The sequence below is a fragment of the Vanessa tameamea genome, chromosome 10 (genome assembly GCF_037043105.1).
Source record: "Vanessa tameamea isolate UH-Manoa-2023 chromosome 10, ilVanTame1 primary haplotype, whole genome shotgun sequence".
NCBI lineage: Eukaryota > Metazoa > Arthropoda > Insecta > Lepidoptera > Nymphalidae > Vanessa > Vanessa tameamea.
The window spans coordinates 188,409-200,657 of record NC_087318.1 but is presented as its reverse complement, the minus strand read 5'-3'; positions in this window follow the sequence as shown (position 1 = coordinate 200,657).

Below are 12,249 nucleotides of genomic sequence, written 5' to 3'. Positions count from 1 at the left end.
ACGCTTACGGCAGTTTAATCTCAGGATATATCAAAACAATTTACTATCTTTTAAGGTAAATTCATAATCATTATTTTTATATATTTCAAATGAATTAAAAGCCATACACGGTTTGCGAAGACATTTCTTTCTCATTTAGATAAAGATGTAAGTTACCTTGGGCATTTAAGATATTATATTAAAATTATATTTTCATTGTACAATTAGAATGAATACTTCATATCATTGATTTCAAATTATGTACAGGCAAGTACTATGAACGGTTGGTCAAATAATTGGCTGTATCATAAAAATTTTAACATTTAAAATTTCCCCGAATCCTTAAGCCGTGGACGAATTTTGATATATTTTTCACAATAAAATTGCAACTCGAACCAATTTTGATCTATATTTCTCATTTGTGCCCTATTTTTATAGATTATGCTTTAATAAAAAATATGATGAATATAATTTCTTCGTTTAGGATTGACAATGTTGGTTTATTTAAACATAGCCTGCCCAAGCAAGGGCAGGATTCATTCTTTATGCATAGGCTATCGTCGAGCGTATCATAGAATTTTTTGGTGGCTGATCAAAAAGTCCAATTCAGTTTTATATGCCACTGAATATTGAGACGGGTCGCCGTATAATTCGCAATATTTTGCAAAGAGAACAGCATCGAAGACAAAAAATCGTGTTTGGTCTGTAATGAAAAATAGTCTAATTTAACGAAGACCTTTGTAACTATTTCGTTCCAATATCGAGGATTGTATAAGTCAAGCTTTGCTTAAAATGTAAGTAACTAAAGTAAGGAACTGTACGGCTATACGTTTGCCTCATAAATATTAAAGACAGTTCATGTCGGAAGGATTTTCAATTCGACCTCGACGGATCCCCTTAGATTTTAGGCTTTCTCTGTTCGCGGATTAGAGAGATGTGATGTACGGCCGCGGGTGGCAGTAAATCAAATTTTGATTGCTATTTTCTTTGTGGAAAGTCGGAATTCTCCTCTGGGACACAGCGGACGCGTCGAGTAACATGGGTTAACCGATCCCTAGGCGATTCGCCGTCGCTGTCTTCTTATGCGAATTGTTCTGTTTTCCAATTCTTATTTTCGGTCAAATTTTGGAAGGAAAGCTGTTTTGATTCCCCTTGGCATGGTTTAATAATGTATATATTATATTTGAAAAAAAACCTAATCCTGCTTTTTTCTTGGATCTGTGTTATAAAGAAAGAATAGTTTTATATATCGTTACTTATTTGTCATTATTTACTTTTATATTGCCTATTCTAAAAATATAATTCTATATTCCGTTTTCAATAAATCTTATACGTATTTTTGAGTCGTTGGATGTTTAGAGAAGTTTGTTATGAGGTAGTAAGGATGATCTTGCAATCTTATGAACACATGAATATACCAAATAATCAAATGGTAAAAGATATAAAAATAAATTGTATCGTTGAAATAGCTCACAGTAATAATAGCTTTCACGACGATCGGGGTTCGAAATTGATACAAATTTAAGTTTACTTTAGGCCATTGAAATCGAATTTGCTTGGATAAGTTAATTTCAGTGAAATAACTTGGGAGGATGGAAACCGCTCGTGTGATCCAATTGCGGCCACTCGCGGGCCCGGATCAAATTCAGCCGCCCTTTAAATATTTGAACTGATGTTACTACAGGGAATGAAGTAAATGGATACTCATAAAAACTGATAAGTTTATTTCCCGTTTTCGAATTCTTATGTGAAATTGTTTTAGGTACGAGTTACAATTTGAATCGGTTTGGTTAGACATTGAATTCAGGTAACATATTATTTAGTCATAAAAATGTGATAAATATATATTCTTATGAAAATATGAATTTATGATTGGTCTTCAATATAAATTGCAATGGCCGTAAGTTTTATTTGTATAAGTTTAAAAGAAACAAGGGTAAGTAAATTGAATAGCACATCGATGGTACTGAAGGCCGCACGGTCGTTACCTAGAGTCGGGTCCACGACGTACGGCGACGGGTGACGCGGGGTGGGGCCCACCTTTAGATAAAAAAGGATCTCGGGGAAATTCTCGACCCATTTTATACTAAATAGGCAGCTAACACGGCCTGAGTGGAGTTTCAATAGATGCTTTCTCGATGGAAGAAGCGACCTGTAAAGAATCGAGTGGAGGGACCCGAAAAAGCCGGGTATATATAGGTACGAGTACGTCCGTCTCGGACGCGTGTCACACGGTTTTTCCTTTTATTTTTTACGCGTGCCCTCCTCGAAGGGATAAAAGGTGGAATTCTTTTTAAATTGGAAATGTTTTCTAAGAGGATTACGATTTGCGGAGGTGCGCTACGATTTGAGCCATTGGATACAAGGGATCGCGTTGCTGAATGGATACTCGTTGTTTACGTTAAACATACTTACAAAATATTATGTTTTTTACGCTATTCAGAATTAATTTCATTTTTAATAATATTAGATGTAGAAACACCGACGACTGCAACAAACTAAATTCTTAAGATAACAACATTTGTATAATACATAGAGATTTCGGTTGGTTACGATTATCCATTTTGTTGAACATCAGATAGCAACCAAGCATGTCTGGAACAATATAGCGATTAAAATTTTTAATAATGTGACCTCTTTTTATGTTTGTGAGTTGATATTATGCTCCTCAAAAAACAATTCAATTAATTGCCAACTCAAATACTAAATAATATAGATGTACTTCAAAAATGTCTTTTCGACAAATTAAAGTTTAAATAGTTTAAGAAACTATTTAAACTTTAATTTTATTATAATATTGAATTAGTAATTGTATTCCAAACTAAGGAGAGTACCATAGCCTTTTAGATCCTTTTGTTAGGCTTATATTTCTTACAGTGCCCATGGGTAACAGTTATCTCTTGCTATCTGTCAGTGGAAGTTAGTGACAAAAATGGATCGTCCGCTCGTTTGCTCATTATTTAAATATAAATAATAATAAAACATACACGTTAGAGAGAATTTGAAAGATATAAATAGGCTGTCAAAGTTCCGCTGGGCGAAGGAAAAGTATTCGGAACTTATTCCATCAAGTAGCTCTACTGCGCGTTGGGTTAGTATACATACGTTAGAATTACTTTCGAAACTTTCAGGTTTCCTATAAATGTTTTCTACATCGTCACATTTTTCACATCAACTATTTCTTCATCGACCACGAGTTGAATAATCATAATCTATACGGCCGGTTCATACCGAAATAAATCGTACAACAAATAAATAAAAATTGAAATCCGATGTATTAATTAAACTTCTAAAGCATTCATAAATCGATACACTCCCACGACGCCTTAATCCGGTTCACAAAAAGCGTTGAAAATGGAGTATTAAGCTAACAATCGAAAATTGGGAATGACCATTACGAACTAAAGGAGAAATAGGCACAAAGCGGTTTGGTACGGCCGACAGAAATAATTGTTGCAACACTTAACGACAGAAACTCTATTGAAGACTGATTTCTATTAGGTCGTAATAAGTACTAAGGTTAGTTGTTATAGTTTGGACATTATAATAAAATTGTGCGAATTCAAGGGTGTTTTGAGCTAGTAAGGGATTTATTTTAAATTTCTATTTCACCCTCTGACCCTGTTGTAGTGCTCAATTTAGGGGAGTGTGTTGTTATAAAAAATATGCTGTTATACATTTTAACACTATTATCTAGTTTTATTTTATTTTATTTAGAACTGAAAATTTCATACTTTTATTTTATAAATATCTTCCTCAAAAAGTGATTGTATATATTTTTTTAGCAAATATTTATATTTTTTATCGCTGAAGTAAAAACTTTATTTATGACCGCTTAAATATAAAATCAGTAGAACAAGGTATACGAACGACGACTTAAACTGTTAGCAACCAATACAATTGAGTTATTAGTGTGTACGTATGTCCGGCGGGTTCACAATACGCTGTACGTCACAGGTGACAGGTGCCAAATTACTAATAAATGCATCGATATGCGAGTCCAATGTACAAAAAAGGCGGAAACGTCGATTAAACTTAATTATACGGATTAGTAGCGACATTTGAGTAACACCATTATTATCATAAAATGAAAACGTACTAATCGTAGCGCATTCGTGAAATTCTTTGAAAATGTTAGGTATAGTGCGAGATCTTGTCGGGATACTTATTGTCAATATGTCACCCGTGAAAGTAAAAGGAGGTTTATGCGATATTTAAGATCATTTTACTATTACGACTACATCCTGGGAACCAATAAACCATTTCTAACGATTCTCCAGCCATTACACGGAATGCTTCTTAACTAGTAATGGTTTTTATGATTTAGAGCATGATCATTGTTTTAATACAAAAAAAAACATACACACAATTTGAAATTAATTATTCAATTCCGAGTTACATCTTTGTATTGTTTTCAAGATTTAAAAAAAAGACTTAAGTTCTTGAAACAGTTGCACATTATAATTTAATGCATCTTAAATACAATTAATTTAATGTAAACTATTATTGAGGTAATTTCTTTGAAGATCGTTGAATAATCCGCATAATTTATCTTTTAAAGGTAATTCAATGAATCAGTAATTCAATGTATATTACGAGGTTTTTGAATAAACATATCAATAAAGAAATGTGGGATGTGCTGTACAGGCGAATAGCGCCCGGCTCGATGCGATTGTCTTTGTGTGAGTCCCAAATGTTTCTCTTGTGATGTCGTGACGGATAGTCACTAAGTAAGTATATAACGAATCAAAGTAATCTTTACATTAAATGTGTATTTTAATGTCATATAATGTCCTAGCGATCGTTTCATTGCGCCGATCCCACGCGATGCAGCAAATAGCATAAAACACTTTACGACAGGCTCGTAAGCATATCGAAGCGTTCGCATTCCGTGCATGGTTTACGGAGAATTATAAAATGCACTTATTGCGCTGCATTATTAAGCGCTGGTCTCGTCGCCTCGCCCGCGTCCGCCGCGCCGCCCTATGGTAATAAAAGAGATACATTATAAATCGTAAGGGAGATATTGTCCGCGGTTATTGCAAGCGAAATGTTCGCGAGGCGTGTCGTAGTTAAATCTTTTATTGTGTTTTCACGACTGCATCTACATCGCTATGTAATAATTTTGCCCGCTACGTTCTTAGCGTGGAAATATGATCGTAATAACTGTAGCCATATTCTAGCAAAAATTGGTTTCATTTACGGAATTAAGGTATTTCTTTGCGTGACGTCGCGAGTATTTGTTCTTTATAAGGTTTTGTCGCATAACTTGTAACGTTTTCTGTTAATTTAAGGCGACATTTAGTGAGCACCAAACGCGCAAGTTGTCATATTTCAATAAAAAAACATATTACCATATAAAGCTTATTTACCACATAAAAATTATATTAATTATTGGATTAAGCTATAGATATTATTTACTAATATCGCGTAGTGTCAAATTAAGTTAAACTATCTTTGTGATTCAAAAATAAGTACACAGAGGTACCTACCTATATTGCGTATATTAACTACAGTTAATAGGTAAAAGTATCATAAATGATTGATAGTTGCAGATGACACTTTGTAAGTCGACGCCGAGGAAAGGGTTGTAGTGCGTTACGGCAGCGCCAGTAAATGATGGATGAGTCCTTTGTTTAGACGCGATAGTGCCATTAACGCATCGACGCCTTCGTGCAAACCTCGCACGGAGCTAATGATAATTGTCGTCTATAGATTGGACAGAATTGTATTTTTAACCTTTAGAAACTTGTATGTTTTGACACGATTTATTATATATTCATTTAAATCTTCAACATCTGGGTCAGACACAATATATCACATATGTTATTTCGTTGAAAAGTAATATCTTTTCGCTATCAGTTTTTAAGAACGATAATTTAAATGATATAGCAATAAACGGAGTCAAAGTCAAACCAAGTGAAACCACAGCGTTTCGATTCACCGATAAGAGCATTGTAGCTTTTATAATAGCCCAAGAATAAGTTGGCTACCGAGTCAGCCGGTCGAAGAACGTGAGTTGCTGGTTATACAATTAATCAAATCCATTACCATAAAGTTGCTTTATGAAATTCAACCCTGAAAGACCCTCGTGATTAATATTTCAGTCGTGACTTGCTGCAACCGATCGACCGGCTGTCTATCGTTTATCCGCTACGTATATTTAGTTTACATTCTATTATGGCTTGTTAATTTTTCATATTTTCAGTCATTGCAGTTAATATATTGCGAAAGTTGTTATTATAAATGAACAATTTTATTTGTCATTTATGTATTTATATTATTGATCAGTGAACCCCATAATAACTATGTAGGGACGAAGTGTATTTAAATGTTAACCCAAATACAAAACATAACTTGCATAATCATACTTGAACTGTTTTATTTATTTATTTAAAATGTAAACCGCCACAAAACAATTACTCTCCGAGACAATGTTTCATTTATTATAACAAGATATAATGTGACAAGAAAAATGCGGAGCGGCAAGAATTATTTCATACTCAGCACGTTTTGTGTAGGCTAAAGTTAAGGTCTGGCGGTACAATCCATTAAGCTGAACACTTGAATTTCAGCGACTCATACAATAAACATCACCGACGAGCCGCACTGTTTTTGTGGGAGACACTAAGATCTTGTATTTTTTACCGAACTTTAGTGCGTTTTTTCTTCGTCCTTGTTATTCTTCCAGAGTTGACTTACAAATACAAAATAAAGTAGTGTCCTCAGGAAAACAAGTATTACTTGCAGAAATGTTTTTAAGTTTATTTTTAATGGTAGGTATTAACAAAAAAAGGATACCTCTTAAAAATAAAAAATAGTATTATTAAATGATAAATATTTAGTCTATTTATATTGGGTGATATTACTTGCATCAATCAAATCTGGCCGTTTTTATTTTTGTAACATACTAGGGCTTCAAATACAAGATAGGTTAAAAATCATACAATTATGTACTTTTGATACAATTAAATCAAATATACTAAAAATAACTTGCGATATACGAAAATATTTTATAAGAAATTTCGTTACAAGCCTTTTTATAAGAGCCCTCTCGACCCATCCTTATTATTCTACGTATAAAGTGGGGAATATTTTAGGCGAGGACGTCGTCAGGGGATTTTTAGCGGCGGTAGAAAAATTGATGCGACTTATCTCGCGCGGGCGCGGGCGTGTTTTAGCCCACGAGATGTTTTATGGATGTCCGACCCACGTACCAGCTTACTATCTCATTTTCACGCAGATACATGTAAACCGCTAGGGGAATGCACGCTTCAAGCACAGCGTACACTACATCAAACATTTACGTAGTCGTACGTATCAATGTATTTCAGAACACCGATTTGTGTTTGTTTTTATAAATAGCAATTTCTTATATTTTAATAAATCATTGTACGACTCCAATAATAAAATGGTAATTTAAATTGAAGAGAAAAGCTAAAACTATCTTATGACGTTTAAACACATAATACTTTTTTACGAAAACAACATCTTCGTCACCGTGAGACATCTTTATACTAAAGAACAGAAAAGTGGGGCGCGTGTAATAACGCCGCCGTCGTTTACGTGTAATGAATGACATTTTATGTCCTCCCTGCAGTTTTATGTGCGGTGCAACCCGCCTTGAATAAGATATTGCAAGGACATGTAACTGTGAATTTGACCTTATCATAACTTTACTTACCTGCCGACGACCTTCGCGCACTGCCTCGTTTCGTATTGTTATCGCGCTCCACACAGAGACCTTTAACTAAATGATCATAACTTGGCGTCTTCAAATTATTCTAAATATTTGAACCCAACTAGCATTTAAATCAATAGATGAGAAGACCGATGAACTTGTTTAACATTCCACCTTCTTTTGGCAAAATTATTGATTTATTTACACATTAACTTAATAATGCTCGTGCTTTAACAATATCTTGTGAAAAAATAAAATACTGCCTTTTTTGGAATAAATAGTATACAATTGTGCCTCCTTTAAGTGTCGTCATAGATCGATGAATAAGTAATTGACTATTGACTTAAAGTATAGTGTACGTCCTGTCGAGTGGGGAGAATATGTATGTTGTAAAGTTATGATTTGAAAGTTAGTACCATGTTTAACCCGTAGAAGGTTTCACTTATTATTTTATTTTATAATTTGACGACGTTTTACTAATGGAAAATGTTTTGAATTTTCATTAACGGCACTCTTGATGTTATTTTTAAAGTTCTTGTCATGAAACTTTTCTAAGTTTTACCAATCAATTCCCTCGAGACCGTGTTCGTTGTACGCGAAGAGATTAAAAATTTTCTTATTTTTATTTCATTAGCGATATTCGCTGGCTCTTCTTTTCTGAACAATTCTAACTATTTAGGTTTGTAATCTGTGTTCTATTATGATTCTTAAAGCTTACTTTATAAAGTTGTTTATTCGATTCCGTCTTTTTGGGACTCTCGAATAAAAATTTCCAATATTCAACACAACCTTTTAAGCATTCAATTAAGTATACGATAAGTTGAACAGAATCTGTGCGCATCAAGATACAAGTACTCTTGAAATAAATGGAAATTTTAGAGGGAGCACAGATGACTTTTTGTGAAAATCTCATAAGTCCCAAATCAAATTTATAAGGTATATCCTAAATCTAACTCAAATAAAATTCAGAACAACGGAATAAAACTATAATTGAGTATTCAAATATGTTTTGCTACAGTTGTGACAAAACATATTTGATTAATCAACTTGTGTGTGTTGAATACATTTGTGTCTATTTTAGAGTACCTACACTCAGTCTGTACAAAGTGTTTTAATTATGTGAAGATACCCATCTCCATAATCTCAGTGAGGTAATTTGAATGTAAGCGTTTGTCACAGAACATCCGTGATAGAGTTTGCGATGCATAGCGTCGGCATGCTTTGTGCCGACCGCAGAATCTGCGCCGTCTCAGTCTTCAAACCTATGAATGTATAATGATCTGCGCCTTGCCAGGGCTTAGCGCAGCTCCATCCCGACGCAGCAAAAATGGAACGTTCATTGTGTTTGACAAACAAATCGAATATTAAGTTTTTATATTTTAGATTGTGCTTTCATACATATACAATATTTATAAAGTTATAAGTACAACATTTATTTTGTGATATATTTGACTTACAAAATGTTCTTCTAATATACTAGTACAATAAAACATTTACAGTTACACTAAAGAGTTCTTATAAAAAAACGCGTAGAAAACTAAGTAAGGCGTGTAATATAAGGTATATATTCGAGGTACATCATTTATTATCACTAGTTAGTGATCTTAAGCTGTTCCTGCTTCGGGCAAAATATGTTGTTTAAACGTTTGTTAGCAAACGTATAAACCACAAATAATTTGACATTTAAAAAAATAAATTAAAGATAATAATTAATTGTTGATTAATTATGCACTTATAGTATTTACAAAAATTTCGCGTAGATTTGTGCACCCCTGGCCCTTTGCGGCGCCGACGTCAACTGTCATCCATCAGTCTGCGACAACGCGCATGCGCATACCGCGCACACCACTGAGCGCGCAGACACACACTACCGCGTCATTACTATACGCAAATTCAAATTTAACGGTATCGGAGTGGAATGCAACAAAACAATTCGCATTCCGTCGGACCAGGACGAACTTATAGTGACGAGCGGTGATGAGAAGGACGACTTCGAGAGATTTGAATGGAATGAGACCTGTATCCGAGATGACTGTCATTATTATTTTAGCGATAACGAGGATGCCATTGTGATGTTGTTTCAAAGTTTTAGGCAATTATTTGATATTGTGATAAAATGATTTCTCTTTCTTGCGTGAAATTCGTGCTAATTTATCAACAAAATACAGCCTAAGTTTATTCGTTTTTTTTATTTATTTATATTATTTTGTAAAGTAGGTATATGTTAACATACTTCATTGTATTCTTTTTATAAAACTATATAATTTCCTTCGGTAAATGAATTTTAAATAAAACGATATTTTACTCTGTAACTTAAAATAACGTGAATATTTGACCTTTAACAAAGTCTATAAATTATGAGTAAAAAAATAACATAAGATCGCACGGTGCGTCGGTTTTCGTCGATGACTTGATAATTATAGTGATACTGTTAATGCCTTCATTATTTAAGCAATTAAGCTTCTAGACTTATCCGCGTTAAGATCTTTATACGAGTACGTATACTTATATATGCATGATTTTGCGTACATTCATATCGCTACTGTCAGTGCAAAAGGTCGTATGTGAATATTAAGTTGAGTCGTGGGTTAGTGTTTTTATTTATAAATTTACTAATTTCTGCGAGAAATATGAATATAATATCAATAAGCATGCAACATATCAGTTTCAATCAGCTTTTATACTCTGCAAAGTAGACATCATTTTAATAACAACTATTACAAGTTTAAGATATGTCAATTAGTTCGTTTGTCTATTTAGGACTAGACATTTAATATGGCCAATAAATTAAATATGGCGTAATAAAGACTCATACAAATACTCGCAATTGTCTGATACGACTGGGATGTCCATCTATCGAAATGTTTTTCATGTTCGTACTACAAAGTTATACATTTTGATATCTAGCGATTTTAAAGCATTCCTGTCTAATGCAAATAGAACTGTAGGTAAACACATGATATGGTGTAAGAGCACTTTAGTCCTTTTTGTGTGTCAGTTCCTTTTAACAACAAGAATGTCACAAAAACATAATTAGTCCTTATAAATGTACAAGCAATTGGCGGCTTATATAAAATAAAAACAAACAGAAAGCACCGCATTAATATAAACTTCTCCAAACATGCATCAATAGTAAACTTATAAAATTTCTTCACAGTTGCGCGCTAGGGAGATATTCAGCTCGACGGTATTTGCTTTAATGTTCCCGATCAACCGTACACATAATTATGCTTACTCATAAAGTAAATTTTTTATTGTTTATGGAAGTGTTTAATTTATGTTTAACGCTATATAATGGGAGCTTACGGCGTTTCATTGTATGCATTGCATGTTTACTTTTAACCGATGTGCATGTCACTTATATTTCGTGGACATTCTTTTTTTAAAATATAAGAATGAGAAGGTTTTAGTAAATATACTAACGTAACGCAAGGAGTGGTCGTTTTAATTTCGTAGTATATATTGTCATCATTTTGATTTATGTTGATCGTTCATTATAAATACATAACGCTGAAAACTTTATCTAATAAGTAGATATGTCTTTAAGTCTGTGTATATTCGTTATTAGTGGAAATGAGATGATTTTGTATTTTTTTAATATATCGTAATATAATTGATCAGTGGTAGCGTTTGTACAAACCCGGCTGGTCAAGTACCATGCACTCGTCACATATTCTGTCGCCACACCAGTCGTACTTAGTGATGGTGTGTTCCGATTTGAAAGAGGACTAGAATATATTAGTTCTCGTGGTTGGCGGCCTATTGGCGATGTAAGGAATGGTTAATATTTGTGCGATTGTGACCACCTACCATCAGGTGGCCCATTTTCCCTTTAACCTATCTATTTTATATTGAAATCTTGAAAAAAAAAACAGTGTACTTAATTATTTGTGCCGCAAATAAATAAATATTAGCAAGGCACACATTCTGAAAGACGAAGGAACAGCTTAACATTCAAAAGATATGATTATCTCGCAACACAGATGTGCAAAATCAGGAATTGATTCACAATAACCATATTAGCTTCACATGTGCTTCCCACGTAACGCATAGGTAACTCCTTAAAATAGCTAATTATTAAATTTTTATTACTTTTCACATCAGTTTTTGTATGTACAATTTTATATAACTTTACGATAATTGAAAAGTGATAAAAGTTTTGAAGTCGTAATGAATTTTATAAATATAAAATTTATAAGTACTAACATTTTAATTGCAAATGTATCCTCGATGTAAAATACCGCGTTTCGGGACACGCTTGCCCTTTACGTGTCAATAAAAGGCAGAGATGACTTTTACGTCTATTTTTTGCTAAATTCTCATTAACTTTCTACTTTCCCTTCATTAATGTTAAATTATACACAATTAAACTTTTTCTGCAAAAAATCGTTATTTAAACATTTAAAACGTCTCAATTAAGCTCTTGTTTTGTACCTACTTTAGAATATTTTTATCTTAGCCAACACTTGTAGCTTTTATTAATAGAGTCCTTGCATCGCTGTTATATAAAGTGTATGAACGTGTGGAGACATCTCGTTGTGTTGCAGGTTATTTTGATTTTTAGCGGTTTTAATAACATTCGCGGGTCG